This window comes from Protopterus annectens, chromosome 1.part2, assembly GCF_019279795.1.
Source record: "Protopterus annectens isolate FY-2018-M chromosome 1.part2, PAN1.0, whole genome shotgun sequence".
Taxonomy (NCBI): Eukaryota; Metazoa; Chordata; order Ceratodontiformes; family Protopteridae; genus Protopterus; species Protopterus annectens.
This window is the reverse complement of record NC_056727.1, coordinates 378235742-378256429: the sequence shown is the minus strand read 5'-3', so window position 1 is coordinate 378256429 and position 20688 is coordinate 378235742.

Sequence of the window (20688 nt, the reverse complement as noted above, 5' to 3'; positions counted from 1 at the left end):
ATGTGACATGTGGCAATGCCTTTTTCAAACATCTTTTTTTTGCTCTCCTGTTCATTTATGTATTTGATATTGTAACAGACTAAAGACCAGGACTTTTTTTTATTAAGTAGAGATTAGGGTTGTATTCACAGGTGTTTTATTTTGGTGAAGTGGGAATTTGCACAGGCTGTACCTCATCACAGCTTAGGCAAGATTCATAGGCAGCAGCTGCCATAGGTACACCAGGTTTAATGTGTTTTGGAAGATCTTATGTAAGTGAAGCAACAATGACAAGTAAATGTAGGCTGACTGATAATTCTATGACTCTTTCTGTAAATAAAGTGACTTTCCCACTTCTGTGTGATTCATAGTCGCTATTCTAAGAGCAGAAGTGTAGCTGTTTCAACCAATGCCTTGGGCCAGTATTGTAAACCTCTCTGCTCCTCAAGTGAAAAAAAGGGGGACATTTTATTTACGAGCACACCAATCAGGTGGCCAGATGCATGACCCCCCCCCCCCGGCTCCAGCCATTCAGTTCCCATTTCTTTGCATTGCCCCCAACCCTCCCTCAACATACTTTCTTTTAAATTGTAGCAAACAGTTGCTACAATTTATACCCTACCTGAAAAGAGTGCTATAGCACTCAGGTTTTAATAAAAACTCTAACAAACTGCTTGCTACAGTTTAGACCACATACATGGAGCTATAGTGCTCAGGTTTGACTGCAAATGCTGGTTTAAAGCCAATATTTCATTAACAAAAGATCAGGACTGGTTAGTGACACTGCATCTGTGGCAGTTGCCTTTTTTACTCGCCCTAGCTACACTACTGTTTAAGACCACTAGCTCTATGTACATAAACCTTATAAAAATTAAAGTCACACCTTTTCTATCTACTTTGCATTCTGTGAAGATGATTGCTGTAGATGCAAGCTTGTCTGTCTCCTGTTTTAAGCTGCTTGTTTCAGTCGCACCAAAACTGCAGGTGCCTATCAGTATCCCATAGCCAAGAAGGTGAAGATATAGACAAAGATTAATTCATTTTAACTTTACTGACCAAGAAATTCTTAATAGATTTAAAGTGGAAAGAGATATAGTATGGTCTTCTTATACCTGAGAACACCAAGGTTTGTATAACCCTCACTATATTTGCAGCAGGGTCATCCCATATACATACTGTGGCCATGTTCAGTATCTTGCAGGTTTCTACATTAAGAATAGTTCAGACGTTCATCAACATATTCTTACCACATTTGGATCAGTACATGCATTTCCTGATGTCACCTCACGACCAATCCAGTACCATGTGTGCCTTCTACAGGATGGCACTCATCCCTGAGGTGCTTGGTGTGATAGGTGGCACCCATATTGCCATTAGGGCCTGATCTGAACCATAGTGGAGTGTGATGTATGATGGGGTGCATTGCTAGCATGTTGGCCCACTCATTTTTTAATGCCAGTGATTCTCACATCTGGCCCACAAGGTCAGTCTTCCTCCTCTTCCTGGATGATAGTATTGACAACGGTCACCTTATTGGTAAGTACAAGTACAAGGTTTTATAATAGCAACTTCTTTAGGCATATATTGTAAAATGCATTATCAAGTAAAATGTGAATTGTCACTGAGCAAGTGTTTGGCCTGCTAAAAGCCCATTTTCATTGTGTGGAAAGGTTTGGGGATAACCTTCTGTATGACCCTGTTCCTGCATATAAGATGTTTACTTTGAGTCACATTCTGCACAGCATGGTCATGCATCCTTCTAGAGAACCGCTGCCCCATGATGGCAGTGCAGGTCCCACCATTATTCCTTCTACTAGTAATGATAGTAATGGTGGCCAGCCAATGGCGATAGTAAGACGGCTTATACGTGAAATACGGCTGTGCAAGCAAAGAGGTAGCTTCTAGTTCACAACTGTGGGCCATTGTATTCCCTTAATGGAAGTGAAAAAACAAAACTCACACAGATAATACTTGATGCACACAGTTGTAATTGCAGTCTATGCTGTGTAGTGCATGGTCAACTGTCACTGTATAACCAACATTTTTTACATTACATCCAAAATAGTATTTTTTTCGAGTAGTTACCTGAATATTTTTTAAGCATTGTATTGGGTAAGTGACAATAAGTACACATCTATTGCCAGACATACCTATAAACTTTCACTTGCAAAGTGAATGATAAAGGCATGAAGAATAATGCTGAAGATCTCAAACTAGGCACAGATTTTTCTAGAATTCTCCTGCTATTCCTCATGTAGTCTCCTGATTTACGGTGGGTGTTGCAGGACTGGTATACTTCTGAGAGGTATTCCGGAAGGATGTAAAGCATGCATAGGAGTAGAAGTAAATTTTTTTCTGTGCACTTGTACAGAAGAAAATTGTGAGTATGCTATTGCAAAAGAGCTGATACTTTGTATGAATGTTTTTTTTTTTTGGGGGGGGGGGGGTTACAGTGTTTTCACATTACCATTTTTCAGATATAAAGTGAAGAAAGCCATTGATCTACATAGTGGCTACGTGGTGAGTAGTAAGGTTTTCATATTCAAATATGTTTGTAAATTATTTGAAAAATGTCCCCTGTGAATACTGATGGCTGTGTTGTGTAGTACATGATCAATTACCACTATAAATCAGATTTTTTTTTTGTTACTCAAAACAAATCGGTTGCTTCAGAAAGTTAATTCGGTCATCATTTGTACAATTCATAGTGCTAAGCGACAACATTGCTAGTTTAACTGGCAGAAAAAACATGCATTAGGCTATTAAGAAAGGTATCCCTGCAGTGACTACATCAGTTTATACACCATAAAGATTTTTTTTATTGTCTATTCAATGTAATTTAGATGTAATGAACAATTTTGCATGGATGCCCCTGTCCGGAGAGTGACTATTGGTTACCAAATGTCTGAACCTGCGGATCCTCTCGTACTGAGCAGGATTACTATTGCAACAACATATCATCAGTAGGGTAAAGGTAACCTGTCACACAATGGTCTAAACTCAGCTCACGTTCCCTATTAGTGGGTGAACAATCCAACGCTTAGTGAATTCTGCTTCACAATGATAGGAAGAGCCGACATCGAATGATCAAAAAGTGACATTGCTATGAAATCTGGACATCTACAAGCCAGTTATCCCTGTGGTAATTTTTCTGACACCTCCTGCTTAAAACTCAAAAAGGCAGAAAGATCATGAGGCCCTGCTTTCAGTCTTTATTCATACTGAGGTATTATACATGATGTCCCCTTAGGTTAGTGTGGGTGGTCGTCCAAAGTACATCATAAGCAAGTGTGGCATATGGGTTTGATGCTGAGTTATGGCAATGTTGTGTCCTACTGGATGCAGGAGAATTTCTAGATACTGACTGGACAGTACTGCTGGACCTAGATCATGACTGAAAGTTTGTACCACATGTTGTGGAAGTCTGATGAGGCCTTACTGCCTTCTTTTGGGCTGCATCCTCCAGAATTGCTATACTACTTTCTTCAGATAGACACGATGCCCAACCTATTCATTCTCTACCCATGCAGGCAGTATCCCCTCCATGGCCAGGTATGTTTCCAGTGTGCATCTGGTAAGTCTTTACTAGTGTTCTCACAGAGGTTTGCATAGAGACTGTGTATGCAAGCTTGCTACACATGAGGATAACCATCATGGCACTGTCTCTAGCCCCAACCATTCCCATGTACTGATACATTGCTTATGTATATCTTGCAGTAATCTAACCATCTCTACCTGACTGTCAGTGGCACTGGCCTGTGCCTGAACTATGTCTTGGCACATCTGGTGCTGTGTAGCTAGGCTTTGGAAGTCTCAAGAGTTAACTGTGGAAATTGTCTTCATCTGACACCCACTTGAACAGGTATTACCTCTAAAACAATCTCTTCTTCATGGTGTTCAAGCAGCTCATTTGAAACAGGTGTCAAGCTATGTGGTGCATCACCCCTCCTTGCTATGATGTCATGTCCTTACTCTGCTGATTATGAGCTCATGTCACTGTCTATGGAATTATTCACCTGTTAAGAGATAGCAGGTCATGCCAGTACACTTTGCGACTGTGTGTCACTGTCCACAGGCTGTATCATGACTATAACAGTAATGATATCATTGTTGATGGTCATTCTGCTGTCAATATCATCCTGCTGTGCTGAAGAACAGGCCGTGGTTGCATCTGGTACTGACTGTGAAGAAATATGTCAGTATATGGCTAATGAGATCTGTCACAAATAAAATGGTTTATCCAAAAAGACATGATTGTTGCAGTTACAAAACAAAAGCAGTTGACCCTGTGCCAGATCTGATGTGGATGGTTCACCTGATAATGACGAATGTCAAAGGTCATATGTTGACAGGTATCATAGCCAGTATTTTTCAGCATAACATAGTGAAATTATGCATACACTAACTTTCCATGCTGCATGTCCGTGGTTGCTGCAGATGCCTAAAAGTACTTGTGCCCACACCATCTCTAATGATTCTAGCAGCATCCTCATATGTATGAAGGTCATCATCCTTTCTAAAGAGAAGGTACTCCTCATCTGGTGTTAAGGAGTGCAGTGTGGAAGATTAACCGGCTGTACTGTTAAAAACAGTTACATTCTACTACCCTTTGTTCTTTACATCACACCATGTCATTTGCTCTTTTCCTACACTGTGCAAGATGCAATTCCTGTGTCCTACAGCATTAATATTTAGTCACTACTTAATTCCATGCCTGAGTTCCCTCTGCCTACTTTGGGCCCTCTTTTGCTGCACATACATTTTCCGTATGTCTTCAGAGTATCCATAAGGATATAGTTCTCCTCGAGACTAAAGTTGTCTCTCTTGTGTCGTGCTACTCACTGCTGCAACATTTTGCAACCTGCAAGCACATATTGGGCCAAAATTAAACTTGTTTCTCACTCTTTATAGTTAAGTTTTTGATGTTACATTCACAATAAAAATCATACAACAGCACTAAAGATTACTTTAAAGTTGTAACTTTTCAGTTACAGGGGTAATGTTGTCTGTCATGTTAACCTGTAATGAAATTATTAAATCTGTAGCTGTAGTTGTTTCCTGCCAGGGTATGGCAGCTGTTAGTGTAAAATGTGCATGAATTACTTCAAATCAGTTTCCTGCTACTGTCAGCCTTTTCTCTTAACAAATGACATTGTAAAGTGTAAGCAATAAGCGCTTTCACAAATATACGTAGCAGTGGAAATGGTACCATTCTCAACCCCACACGTAGCAGTGAAAATGGCATCATTCACAATCCCATTCATGTTGTTTATGAGACATACAAATACCACTGTCATGCCTTACCAGTGAAGTATGGCTAATGATCATGAAACCATACTGAACTATACTACCTACCATGTTGTCCTAGTAATTTTTGCTTATTAAAGTTTTCATGACTTGTCTATAATTTGTATATGTATATCAATAAAGCATTCATAAGTATTGACATTCTTAATCTGTAAAGTACTACAACAGTAACTCGTATACATATGCTAACAATAATGAAATTCACATATCATCAATACATTTTGTAAAAATGCAGTCAGTAGTAAGAGGGCAGTTATTATTAGTTTCAAAATTAAATAAATGTTGCTCATTTCATTAAATAAAATGGAGTATTTTCAAAGCACTTATGAGTCCTTCTTGTGTTCACATTTATCATTTCTCTGTCAGTACTTTTTCTCCTCCTTTTGTGTTCCTTTTTCCACAGTTCCAGAGATCCATGGGCAACAAATTTGCATGCCTGCCAGGTGGTGACTGCTCCTCACTTTCCCTTTCATTCATGGGGATGTCTTCACGGGTTCTGGGCAGTGGCAATGGCTGTCCAGGTCCCTGCAGCAGTGTACAACAACCTGGACATATACCAACACTGAGTTTTTTTTTCCCTTCTCCCACTTTTCCAGCTTTTCAATCGTTGCCTTTACCAATCTTATAAACAACCTTCAGAGTATCCATATAATGACACCCTTACATTGAATAAATAAAATATTATAGCTGTTTGAGTTTATTGCTGGACACCTACACTGAGTGACACTCTGCTTAGATTCCCCAGAAAAATCTAAAGAAATCTGCTCAGGCTTACACATGAATCCAAAACCAAAAATAACCAAAATAAATTCAGAATTAATGTACATATGGCTGCCACCATACACAACTACAACAGTAGTTTTAAAACTCTTGTAGGCATTTCTGCACAGATCTCATTTTTTTTTCAATATCAACACTGTTCCTTTGTGCTTACCTGTTTTATGTATAGGTGTAGCAGAACTTTTATTGACTGTCTTTGTGGATATGTGAATTGTGGGCTATGGATACCACCCTAAAAGTTAATTACAATTATTCAGTCAATAAAACTGTGCAGAATACGCTTTCCCAATATGTTAATGAAGTGATGATTCATCAGGTTCTATCTAACATTTCCCAGATGACTGAAAAGTTGTGTTTGTAATATATAGTTTCCCATATGCTGTCACTTGGTTTGTAGCAATTCAGACTGCACACAGAGAAAAAGACACACCATACAGCTTATAAGTATGTAGGAGTATATTAGCAGAATGCATCAGCCATAAAACATCATGGACAGCAACATATACGAGAAGCAAGAATGTAATAATTTAGTCTGGCTTAAAAATGTATCCTTGACTAGACACAAGCCTCTTTAATCCTATACAACATGACACAAATACGACCATTCCACAGACCTTTAATACATTGTTAATGAGCTATTGAATGGTTTTGAGCACCACAAAAAAAGATTAATGCAGGAACTGCATGCTATACAAAACTATACTAACATAAAATAGTAACATTTATATTATCAATCTTTTCTAAACTAATGTTATACTTAAATGGAAATGTAGTATGTCCCAAAGCATCCTAAATTCTGAAGCCTGTTAGATATGAAATCATAACATTTTTGTTAAAAAATGCCTTGATTTGAGATTTCAGACTGACAATTAACTGTCCTGGATACTTAAGCAATCTTAACTCAAGTCTGACAGCATTACTGACACTATAGCATTAATCCTGCACAGGGACACAGATTTATGCTTTTCAAAAAAAGGGAAATTCCATGAGATGAAATCTAGGAATTATGCTATTGATTATTAAGTGCAATTTCAATTATTTCATTATAATTTCCTAGCACCTCTGTACATATACACAATTAAACCATCCACAAAATAAAGGACACTTAATAAAGCAAGCCAACACTACAATATGTAATAAATGTTGTTGTTGTTGTTTGTCTTTTGGCTTTTCCCAGTAAGGGGTCACCACAGCGGAACTCTAGTCTGCTAATGACTGGCAGTAGATTTTTATGAAAACTGAAGTGCCTGCTCAAGGCCCAACCTTCAATGAAGGCATGCCCATTTACGCACGCATGTCTTTGAAATGCTACCCAACCACGGGGAGGACATGCAGACTCCACACAGAAGGCACTCCCAAGCCCAGCCGAGAATCAAACGGGAGAACCTCTTGCTGTGAGGTAAAAATGCTACCACCGTACCACTGTGGCTTGCTACAATATGTAATAAATGTAAGAAGAACAAAATATAATAAATGAGTGTTCTCTGAAATATTAATAGAGCCCACCTTTAGGTTTTACTAGCACTTTTCTTGGAGAAATGGAAGCATTCATGTGGGGTGAGCATCATTCATGTGTCCCTAACTGTGTGACATGTCTTGTGCTATTCACGCTGATAGCATTTGAAGGTTGTGTTGGTCTTTTTCCTGTTATAACATTTGAAGGTAGACCACACTGCAATTTTATTTCACTGCAACTTATCCAAGGTCCTGAACTTGCAGTATTAAGTGTTGGGATTAAGTATGTTAAATAGTAAAAGATCACTTCGGCTGAACAAGAAATGCAAAAGCTGGTACTTTAGATGCTCAGCTAATTCCTATAATTTCAAGGTGTTGATGCTGAGTCTCAGTGACATACTGGTCTCTTACTCTGTCCCCCAGTCTGGACAGTGCTTGGTCTTCACACTTAAATGGCATGTCAATATATGCTTGATCGCCAAACCATAATCATATCTCCTAATTTCCACGCCACTGAATTGTTCATTATTGTGTTAGCATTGAGTATGCTTTGTGCTGAGAAAACCAACATTAAACTTACCACACTGCTTTTTTGCATGTGCTAATTTGATCACTTCAATGTACTTAAAGTAATCCATATAAAATCTATGTCCTTTTTGTACTGAAATAAATGGCTGCTTAATCAGATGCAAAAAGCAATATTTTCTGCACTTCTAAGTTAATACTGGTGCATCTCTTCTGACATTATTTTTTCTGGATTGTTGTTATATCAAATTTTCAACACAGTATAATTACACGCAGCTTTGTCTATGTGTTGACATTCCTAATTAATACACTATGCCTCCTGCTCTTTCTGACAATTTATTATACAAAGGTGTGACTCACATAGACTCACAAACATCTTTTTTTCTACCTATGAAAATAACCTTGTCAACATCGTTCATTTAGTCTCAGATACAGCTTATTGGTTCTATGAAGAATGTAATGGTGGGTCTGCCACTTATAGGGTTTGAAAGCCACTACTGCTACCAAAAGCTCAGGATGAAAGAACTTGGTTACCAAACTGATGGAGTTTGATTATCAACACTGCCAGACTGATCGAGTTTGATTACCAACACTGCCAACAAATGAAACACTGGATATAGGAACCACAAGATGGATGGTATCTCAAATCTCACCACCAATAAGTTAAATTAGAAAAGATGCATATAAATCTGATTCACTGATGAACTAACCAAATATAGCCTGATCCCCAAGAGCATCTTGGGAATATGCACTACTGTCCTGTGTATGGACTTCCAACATCGTAAAATAGGACTATACACTGAACACTTACTGAGCTGAATCATAGGCTTAGCATCCCAGGGCCCTTTCTCTCCACTTTCTTTGTGAACATCACTGTCTTCTAGTGCCACTGCCAATGGTAATTATATTTCAAATAAATTATTATTTACACACACACATGCACACACACACACACACACACACCCACACACACACACACACACACACACACACACACACACACACACACACACACACACACACACACACACACACACACACACACACACACACACACACACACACGTCTTGCACACGCACACACAGTTTCCAAGTTAGTAATGTCACTACATTAGCTTGGGCTAGGGATCCAGTAGGTATTGTAACATTCTTGATAAATAGCCAGATAATAGTAAACACAAATGATAACGTGGAGAGCAATCTGGTCAATTAGAAGCAAATAGCAGCAGGTTCACAATCTGTAGTGATAAATAATACCCACTTCTTTATTAAGAAATAACTACATATCAGGCACAAGACCTTAAAAGTGAATAATTAAAACATTTACTTCTTTACTTATAAAATAATGACATTAGATGATAGTTATAGAATTCAAACAAGCAGAAGTATTATATATTTGTACAAATAACAGAAGATAATTGCACATATAAAATACTTAAAAGGAGACATTTGACTAAATTACCTGCCTGAATCTATTTCAAATAATACTGAAGTCTTGACTGCTAAGTCACTAGCAAGGTATACAGGCAGATTACAGAATGGCAATTTAATTAAATATAAACACAAGGTATCCTAGCAGAACTGATATGTGCACTTTTCAGTTTAAAATATATTAGTTTGTTATTTCTTTCCCACAAGATCCAGGCTCAGTTATATAATTTTTTCTCAGATACAGTTAAAACAGTCGAAAGACAGGATGTCACACATTGCTGTTAAATCCTGACAGTTGTCTCTTTCTACAGCCTTAATTCTGGGTTCCCTGACTTCAAATATTTTGCCACTTTCATTGTAATCTTAAGCGATGATATAAAAACATCTCTGCACTTCAAAAAACTTACAGCATTTTCCAGCACAATAAACAGTTTCTCTATAATAAACCAAGAAAATACAGGTCTATAGTATAAACTCGAATGCTTAACTTATTCAATCCCTAAACGTTGACCCATCCTCATCTAACCGCATAAACACCAAATGCCCTAAACCACGAAATTCAAAAAGTCAAACTGTCATACTTGTCCCGCCCCTACATACTACCTACACAAACAAACTAAATAAACCACATACATACACTAACCAGAACCCTACTTCTAACCCTAAACTAAACCCTACTTCTAACCCTACACTAAATCTTACATATACCACCATGTATGCACTTAACCTGCACCCTAACCCTAAGGTCCGTAACTATCACACATTTACCTTAAAAAGCTAAACCCAAACAAACTAAATAATCCACACACATACACTTAACAAAACCCTACACTAAATCTAACATACATTACCATCTATGCACCTACCTTAACCCGCACCCTAACCCAAAGGTCCCTAACTATCGCACACTTACCTTATGGAGCTATACCACAGATGGCCAACCATGATGATTCGACATTTCCAGTTTCGGTCTTCTGGACGATCAATGTTTTCGCGGTTTGATGAGGATGGGTCAACGTTTAGGGATTCGATAAGGAAAGCATTCGACTTTACCATATAGACCCAAAAATACCAGTCAAGCAGTAACAACCAAGAACTAGAATAAACTCTGCTATTTACAGCACCCTGTCTTTACTACAGGTGAAACCAAGAAATGTAACTATCAAAAAATAAATATAAAAGTTATTGTCGGTATATATTGATTAAGCACTTTTGTCTTACAAAGTTAGGACTACATCAGTATAAATTGCTCCATCTCTCAAGCGCTTAAATATTATAATTAAAATCACATGACAAACAAAAGGACAAATCATACTTCAGGTGAATCTAGACACGGTTAATATTAATATAAAATCATGAATAATTAAATGACTAAATAAATACAGAATGAAATAAGAGAATAAATGAAAAATTAAATAACTGAGTCCAAAATCAATTAATCAAAAGGGACCATGGCTTTATGATGTTAAAGATGCTGACATGTTTAAAATTATAATTTATATATATATATATATATATATATATATATATATATATATATATAAAAGATACATATATATATATATATATATATATATATATATATATATATATGTATGTATATATATATATATATATATATATATATATATATATATATATATGTATATATATATATATATATATATATATAGATGTAAAAATATAAATATGGCACCTTAATGATTAAAATCATACAATTCCCAGTGTATGTTATTCATAAAAGGTACGAGTTCAAACGTTATACAAAAATGTGTATGTCTGGTTTAATTTTAAAATGATATAATTGAACAGAACATTCAACTGACTTTTTCAATGTTAAAGATTAGCTGCCCTCAAATTCAAAACAGAGACCTGGAAGTTTGTCAGCATTTAACCTCATCTGCCATTGTAGTTCCTTGTATTCAACAAGAGTTTCCCATGCTCCACCCTATGGATTTAAAAGGTCTATATCAGAACATCGAAGTATTAAAACTTCAAATGTTCTGATATTGAACACTATTCAGCGACCGCTAAGAATAGCAAAGCTGCAGAACAGCAAATTCTTTCCTCGGGAAAGAATTTGGTTGGCCATTTCTGTGGCTTCGCTATTCTTAGCACTGTGGTGGAAAGTTACGGTTTGGGTTCAGGTAAGTGTGCGATTGTTTGTACATTAGGGTTAGGGGCGGGTTAAGTGAGTTCAGGTTAGGGCTCGGGTTAGGCATGTGTGCGATAGTGACAGACTTTAGGCTTAGGGGTGGTTTAAGTGAGTTAGGGTTAGGGCACGGGTTAGGTGAGTTTGCAATAGTGACGGACCTTAGGGTTAGGGTTTGGGTTAAGGTAAGTGGGAAGATAAGAGTGTATGTTTAGTTTAGTTTAGCATTAGATGTAGGAATTTAATTGTATGTGTCTGGTTGCTGTTTGTTTGATGTGTTTGTGTTGTCTGTAAATGTTTCGAGCAGCAAATTTTTTCCATGGAAAAAATTCGCTGTTCTGAATGTTCGATATTTTCATGTTTAGATGTTTTGGGGCTGATGAAATAGCATTCGCTATTTTCATCTTTCGATAACGTGATATAAATGTGATTTAAATGAACCTGTTCTAAGATAGCAAATTTAAAGTTGTTGTTACTAGGGAACATTTTACATGCTTGTAAACATCAGGATTTCTTTTAGTTTCTCTATAATACATAATGCAATTCTCCTGTCAGAGTTAAGTAATTTGTTAAATGCCATTTCACTGGGCAGTTTCAGCTGCAAATGCTTACAAATGCTTTGATGAAGCTTATAAAAGTGTTGCCATCTAAATGGTATAAAACAAAAGCCATTTTCTTATACAATACTGCTGCATGTGGATAAGCATACATGGTTCTCACATACCATGAAAGAGATAGGTAACACCATGGGGGACTTCTGTGATTTAACTCATCTTGCTGAGTTACTGGGAGCCATAGACTGCACCCACTTTGACATAAATGCCCTGTTCAGGGAACTGGAAAAGAAGTGCACAAACTGCAAAGGGTATCCCAACGTTAACTGTCAGATGGTATGTAATGCACTGGGTATTATATATATTGTGTCTATGGGCCTCTCAAGCAGTTATTATGATTCCCACATGTGGTACACCTGTACAATGATTTGGAAAGAATGACCTCCCTTATAGCAGCTTATTGACTGTGATAGATATGCTCTAGAGTCCTTGCTGATAACACTTATCAGAAATCCAAAGAATGAAGCACCCCTGGGGTGCAGCTATGTCCAAGAGTAATTGTGGAGTGCATGTCTGGGCTAGAGATCGCATGCTTTTCTTGTCAGGATTCATCTTGTGAGGCCCCACACGATGATTTTGTCATGCCTACAAAATATTTTTAGTATAGGCATCTGCTAAGGAGGCAATTACATGGAGGAGGCAACTTCAGAAAGAACAGTGCTCAGCACAGCAGTTAGTAGATGCTAAGTCAGATGAGGAGATGGTGGCTGAGAAAGCAACAGCAGATGAACATGCTAGATGGAGGTGGGTGCAGTATGCTGTAGCAGTGGGTAAGAAGCATATCTCTCAAATATACCACATTGTGAGGAACGTTCCTCATTTGGGGTCTTAAGAAAGCTCTTGTTCCTCGAAGTTCAACATTGAAATCTGTCACACATTCAGTGTTAGTAATGTTTTTAACCGATATCCATGATAAAGAAAACAGAATCATATCAATTCATCAAAATAACTTTTCATAAGTAAAAACAGCACATTTTAACCATCCTGCAAGCTACCTAGGTGATGCTGTGTTAGTAAGTGTTCTTCATTTTGCTTATTTGTTCCACATTATAAGAGGAAATGTTCTTCATTTTGGAAATGGAAGGTTGAGAGCTATGCAAATAAGTAGAAGCTTACACATAGTTTTGCCCATAGCAAAGCAGCTACATTACAATAAAATTATGTGTGCAAGCCAAACAGAAGGCTGTGCTTGTCCATGCAAAGGCCAGCCGCACTGTCCACCAGATCTAGGCAATCCATGTAACAATGTAAAACATGCAGTGCATAGTTATCAATATTTGTACAAATTCTGTCTGGAGCATATGTAGAAGTCTTTCAAAGGGAAATGTGTGTGTGTAGAGAATGATTAAAAACAAGAATGCACTCCTGTGTAGGGGTTTAAAGTGTGTGGAGCATTGACATAAAATGCTTTGGGAAGGGTCAGTGCCACTTGATGTCTGCATTAGCACTGTGGGCAGTGGCAGCATGAATGCGTGTCTGCTGGACACGGCTTCAGGAGTAGTTTCAGCACTGTGGCTGAATCAACTGATCCAAGACCTGAATGGTAGAGGGTTCAGGATACTGTGCTCCTATCCACCTACTTGCAGGATTTTCCTCTACTAGCAGTTGCAATTGATGTACCATGACACTGGCTAGATGACAATTATGCTATTTGACCATGAATGGCATCTGTTACCAAACAAGCAACTGCTATGACTGTCACTATCCTGGGGATGTTCTCCCTTGTCTGGGGTCACCACAAGAGCAGATGAAGATATGGTAGTGTTAGCACTACTGTCTTACAGTCGTTTAGTCCATGCATGGCCATGGGGACTACTACTCATAGAGGCAGCAGTGGATTAGCTTCTTGGACAGTTGCTGACATATGGCAGGTGAGCATGAGAGGATACAGGATGTTGTAGTATTTGATTTAGTCTGTCAAAGCTATTGCACATATGGCACATACACTTCAAGAGGTCATCTTGCATACCCTGTGCTAGCCTTACTAACTTTGAAATGGCTATCGTGGAACTAGCCTATGACTCCATGATGGTCCTGCACATATGTTGGATCACAGTCACTGAAATAGCAACTTCTGGGAAAGAGTGGTAACTGTCTCCAAAAAACACGATTACCCACCACAGTATGTAAAGAACCCATCTAAAGGAGCTACTGGGAGATTCTGACAAATACCCCATAAATGTACCACACTACCCTGACTATGAGCTCAGTAATCTGTCTTCCTTGTGTGGTGTATCTTTTGTCTTTTGGTTATCTACAGTCACAGAGGCTGTGTGCATAGATTGTATAGGGGATACAATGGTTACATTTCCTGTGACCAACACATGGACAGACACACACACACACACACACACACACACACACACACACACACACACACACACACACACACGCACACACGCACACACACACACACGCACTCACACACGCACACACACGCACACACAGACACACTCACACACGCACACATGCACAGACCCCCATGCACACACGTGCACACACACACACACACACACACACACACACACACACACACACACACACACACACACACACACACACACGCACACACACGCACACACACAGACACACTCCCACATGCACACACACACACAGACACCCACGCACACACGCACACACACACAAACGCACACACACACACACACACACACACACACACACACACACACACACACACACACACACACACACACAGACACACACACGCACACAAAATCTGTAGTCCCTGCCCATGTCAGCTCAACAATGCCATTATCATCATTAGCAGATTAAGAGCCTCCAACATCAGGTAATGGCAAGTCCACAGTAGGGGTATCAAACAACAATTCACTTGTAAACACAGCAATGCACAGTATCTTGTATAGGTCAAAACCAGCACCAGAGGCTTACATTAAAACCACAAGTAGTGATACTAGTGTTTACAAACAAAATGTTTAGGTACCATACCTCATGTAGATGGACATGCAGGTTAAATCACTTATTTTTCTCTATAACCTAAAGCAGGTAACTTTACTAAGCTGGTCAGTAAGTAGTGAAGCAAGGGGAAGTATGTGTACTGTAATAGACAAAGATTACTACATACCTGGGGCATCTCTAGTAAATATTCAATGAAAATGATGAAGCTCTGCAGCAATGTGCAACACCACATTGTAGGACCTTGTGCAAGTATCACTTTGCTCTCACAAAAGCTAAAAACTGAAAAACTCCTCCATCTCCATCAAAGGTAGCCTGACCAATGGCCAGCCTCCCATTGACCTACCCTCATGACTGAATGTTTTTGTTTCCTCACTGAACAAGTAATGTTGGTAGCCCTGCAACTGTCTGTTTCACACGTATGATCCTAGACATTGACAGTATTAATGTCTGCCACAAGTGTTTTCCAGGCAGAGTCTTGGTAGGCCAGGGTTGCCAACATTATACACAAACAACTGTCAGCCATAGAGACTAAAGGTGTGAAGTAGCACTTCATTCTCTGCCTCAGAGAATTTTTTTTATGACTAGATGCCTCAGCACACCTTTTATTTCTTATCCCTTTTCAGTTTATGCTCTGTAGGTATGAAAAACACTGGTATTAGCATGGTGGTCATGACTGTTCCAGGCAACCCCTTCCCCCAATATTGTCTTGCTTTTCCTTATATCATGCTGCTGGTGTGTCTGACAGTCATATTTGTCTAGCTAAACAGTTTATCTCATGTCAAGCTTGTAATATTACTGACAAAATGGAGGCCACAATCAGAGAACTGTAACATTCTAATCACCAATGTGTCATTAGAAGCTATACAACAGGCAAATGGCTAGATACAAAATGATATTACAAGGCCATGCAGAATAAATTCACACATACTCTGGGCACTTGCAACTGGGTTTGTTTCCCATTAGACTTACCAATTCAACAGTGCAACAATTGTCTTAGCTTTGTACTATTCCTTTCTCTCAACTCATTCACTATGTCTTGAAAGTAATGTCAGCATTACTTTGTTGTATAGTTAAGTAACACAGGCTCTAATAGAAACCATACTTGAAAACAATGAAACTGAAAATGTAGTGCTTACCTTATAAAAACTGAGATCCAGTGCCTTAATCAATCAATAGGAGAGTCAACTTTTGCAGAATTCCACTTTACAGCTCTAAAAAACTTCCATCATGTGATGAGGCTCACTGCCTTCCCTTGCACTTATATTGCACTAATTCAGAAGTCTGGATGTGGTGATTATGTAAACAAAGGCTCAACTTATTATTCTCTCTGAATTGTTCAAGTTCCGCATTGTATTTACTGCCTGAACTTCATGCTGAATTCTGCAAAGTATCATTTACATGAATAACCACCTCCAAGCAGCGCTGTGCATGTTCAGCTCACCCTTTTGCTCCAGGAGTACATGATACTCCTCTAGCAGCATCTATCCTACTGGAAATGGAGTTACTTCACTGCATGATGTACTTGTAGTGTTTAAGTACAGCCAGCACTGAAACTGTTTCACACCTTACAGTACAATAGTCATATAAAGGAATACAGTGCATATATTTGGTCATCCCACCATGAGTTATACAAATGAGTTTCTCCACATTGTGCAGCAGTCAGCAAAATAGAGTACTGGTGTGGCCACAAAGTTCCAGACATATTTCTCTGTGAAGTGTATGACCTTAGCATACCTTCTGTTGTGTGTAGGAACTGCAGGTTTCAGAGTAGAGCGGTGGTGCATAGAACAATCCACAGTATTCCTCTTACCTCCATCACCATGACTTCAGCCAGTGGCTACTGGACAAAGGGTATAAGAGCCCACAATATAAAGCAGAGATGTGTATAAGAGCCCACAATATAAAACAGAGGTGTGCAATGTTGTGTCAAGAACTATCAGAGATGCAATGGACATTCCTATCACAGGTGAACAATGTAACCATCACTAGAGTTGCAAAAGGCAATACCATGACAACTTCATTAGTCAGTAGGAGGCATAGGTTAAAGATGCACTATCACAAATGAACTGAAAGTAACCTTTGCCTTAGATACACATGCAGACTGTCAGTGTGTGGTAAACACAGATCTTACTCATTCCTGTGTCTCGCTCCATAGACCCAGAAGTTAAAAAGTAGAGAATTTATATTACATTTCTAGGCAGCAGCAACTGGACTTGCACCCATCACTCTAGTAAGGTCTCTCAGACACCCACATGTGGAACAGTCATCAATTCATACTGTCACCTGTCTGCTAAGGCAATTCCACATCTCAAACATCAGCTACAGGGGACACACCAGAGCACCCTGCACTGGAGTTTGGGCCAGTTGTCTACACCGGTAATAGTGACATTGTAAGTGACCCATTTGGAGCTGATCAACATTATGGGGAGTCTGACTGACAGATGGGTAGATGCGCTCATCAATCCATCTCAGAAACCTCCACTAGTAGCCTATTGAGCTGCGCCCCAGCCCTGCACTGACGTCTCAGTCTGAACAAGGACCCAGTGGTAAGCCCAGGGGAGCATTTACGATCCTACTGGGAGACAGCTGACAAGGATGGTAGCTGTACAACCCCATCATATCTTCCATCATAGCATTATCCTCCCTTTTGATGTTATGCCCACCCTTGCTCATTGTCTGATCCACCCAAACACCATTGTATACTCTCTGTCTGGTTACTTCTCGATCATGCCCCTCCCTCATTGTATAAGCATATCATTTGTCAATCTTGTCTGACTTCAGTGTTTGCTTGTGTCTCCCTGCTACCTACCTTAACCTTCTTGCTTCTTGCTTTTCTGACTTTGTTCCCCAGTTACTTTGTCAACATACCTTTCAACTGTATAGCATTTGAAAGGGCACCATTAATTTTTATTTTCAACTTGGGCTAGCATTTAAAATCTATGATAATGTCTGCCTTTGCCATCATTTTATTTTTAGCTTTATCCTCTGTAGGTGAGAGTTGAAATGTATGACTTTTCTGCCTTCTCTTCATATATCCTGTATATGGGAGCCAGTAATTTCATCAACTGTTTTTAAAGTCTGTTTGATGCAATTTGGTTGCTAAAACAGATGAATGGCAGGTGCGTGAGGTTACTACATTTCTTGGTTGGGAAATAGGCCCTATCCCTGGTATTGTGCAATCTCAGTGTAAGAATATTTAATTAGAAGGGGGTATTGAAGGAGAAGAAACATTGTTTCACTGTTGTATTCTCTGTGGGTATGTCTTGGATGATGTGCTGTTAAGTGTCAACTATTTTTGATGTTTTTGTCATTCTGTGTTTTCTTTGTCATGGCTTGTAGTTACAGATCAGATGCAGCCTATTCACCAAAGGCACAATGTATTGTACCTGGTTCTGCCTCATGTGTGTTACTACAGCAATTGCTGATAATAGCACTATTCTGGGTCCTGCTAAAATGTTTCCCCTGCTGCTGTAGCAATTTACAATTTATGTTGTGCGGCATGATGCACACTACAAATATATTGTGGCAGGTATCTAGTGCACATTTTAGAACCCCACCTGATATGAAGTGAAAGTGTCTCTTGAGTTGTCCAAAAAAAACTTAATGGCATTATATGATTCTGTGTTAGTGGTGTCATATGTATTCTTCCCCATGGCCTGAGGGATGCAAATGGAAGTCATCAGTCACAGTTCCAAAGCATATCTAGCTCCACCAGAAAAACACAGCAGCCACACCCTTATATGTAGCCTACCCCCTTCCCCACTTTCATGACATGTCTAGCTACTGCCTGTGTAACCCATGTCTATGTGCACCTACTGCTAGATGTGTCTGTGGAGAAGTCCAGCCATCATAAACCAGTGATATACATCACATGTTTATGATATGAGTGTTTCATGGAAACTGCCAGAGTGATGCATGGACACATTATATATAATAGCCTGGACTGTATGCACCAGTTGATAGTTATGAGAATAGGCCCCTTCCTATTGATATTTCTCAGTTCCTGAGGAAGACGAGTGGACTCAATAGCAATGTACATGCAATCTATGGTTCTTAGAACTTCAGAGTAATAAGCTGTGCTGTAAGCATCCATGAAATGGTGACTCTCTCTCCTCTTCAGTCTTAGAAAACTAGATAATGTTCCTCCACGTGCTACAGCATAGTATTGAGAAACTGGTATAGGATATGTGGGTCTGATGTTTTTAATGTTTAATGTGTCCCTGTTGGTCACTGTAAGTTCTCTGCAGCTGAGGCGTTTAATGTTATGCATATATACTTCACATTCTGTGCATATCCTTTGATTCCGCATATGGGCAACACAGTTCAGCAAGCTCTTACATAGTGTTCCTGCTCACCCAAAATTGGTCTACCTTCTGCTGGTCAATTAGGTGCTGATAGGTCCGTTACTGATGATACCTTCATTGATAGCAGAAATGGCCACAGCAAATAACATTGTAAACGCTGTCTCTGATGGTGGCCACTAACATGTTGCTTGACTATAGCCATGGGTAGTTCTATCATGTCATACAACAACAATACCTGTTGCTCAGAAATGGTTTATGGTACAGCATACTGTATCTGTTGTTTACATTTCTGAACTGCTGCATCATGTTTGATGTCATAATTTGTATAACACATATGCCCCATCGCATTGGGAAACCTCATGTCCCTCTCATTATATGCTCATTAGCATGCACTGCATTCTGCATTACTTTTCCCAATGAGAGGCTGCTAAGCCTTTGAATCACCTCAGCCTGCATGCTCCTGCTGCTGCAGCATTTGCTAATTTGTGTTGTACATTGTGCTAAATGTTTGTGAGTTTCTCTCTTTAAGGTGCTCTGCATTACACATATGAAGTTTAGAGGATCTTGCCTGACTGAAATTTCAACAATTTTTCATTATCTTTCTTAAAACTTCTGCCTGATTGATTAGTCTACTTTTTTGCCATTTTGATCTATAATATCTGTCAGTTTTGATCTGTGTATTCTATGCACAGAATTTTCTGTGCATGGATTAAACTAAAGAAACACACATCTAGTCCATTCTTTGTTTTGTTTTTATTCTTATTTTCCATTTTCTATTCTTTATTTATTTTTACTCTTTTTATTTTAAATTCTTAAATGAAGACTGACTGACTGTTTGTTCTTCTGCATTGTATTTTGCCATACAAAAGCTGCACACAGTAATGCCAAATGAAAATAAATTGTTCACATTGCATTTTTAAGAGATACCACATCATATTAATTTGGACAGCTAACTCAATGCAGTCATCAATGTGTATGACAAACTGTTTAAGTATGTTATCATTAGCTATTGACCTTACTCTACTGAAAATTTTATAAAAAATAGGTATGTGTCAATTCAATTTATTCAGATGCAATAAATAAATTAACAAACGAACAAACACTTTTGGGTTCAAATTAAAACTAAAATTACAAGAAGTAAACTCCAAAAACAATTCAACTTAGAAAAGCAGACAAATGGCAATGGACTGTATAAATCCCCAAA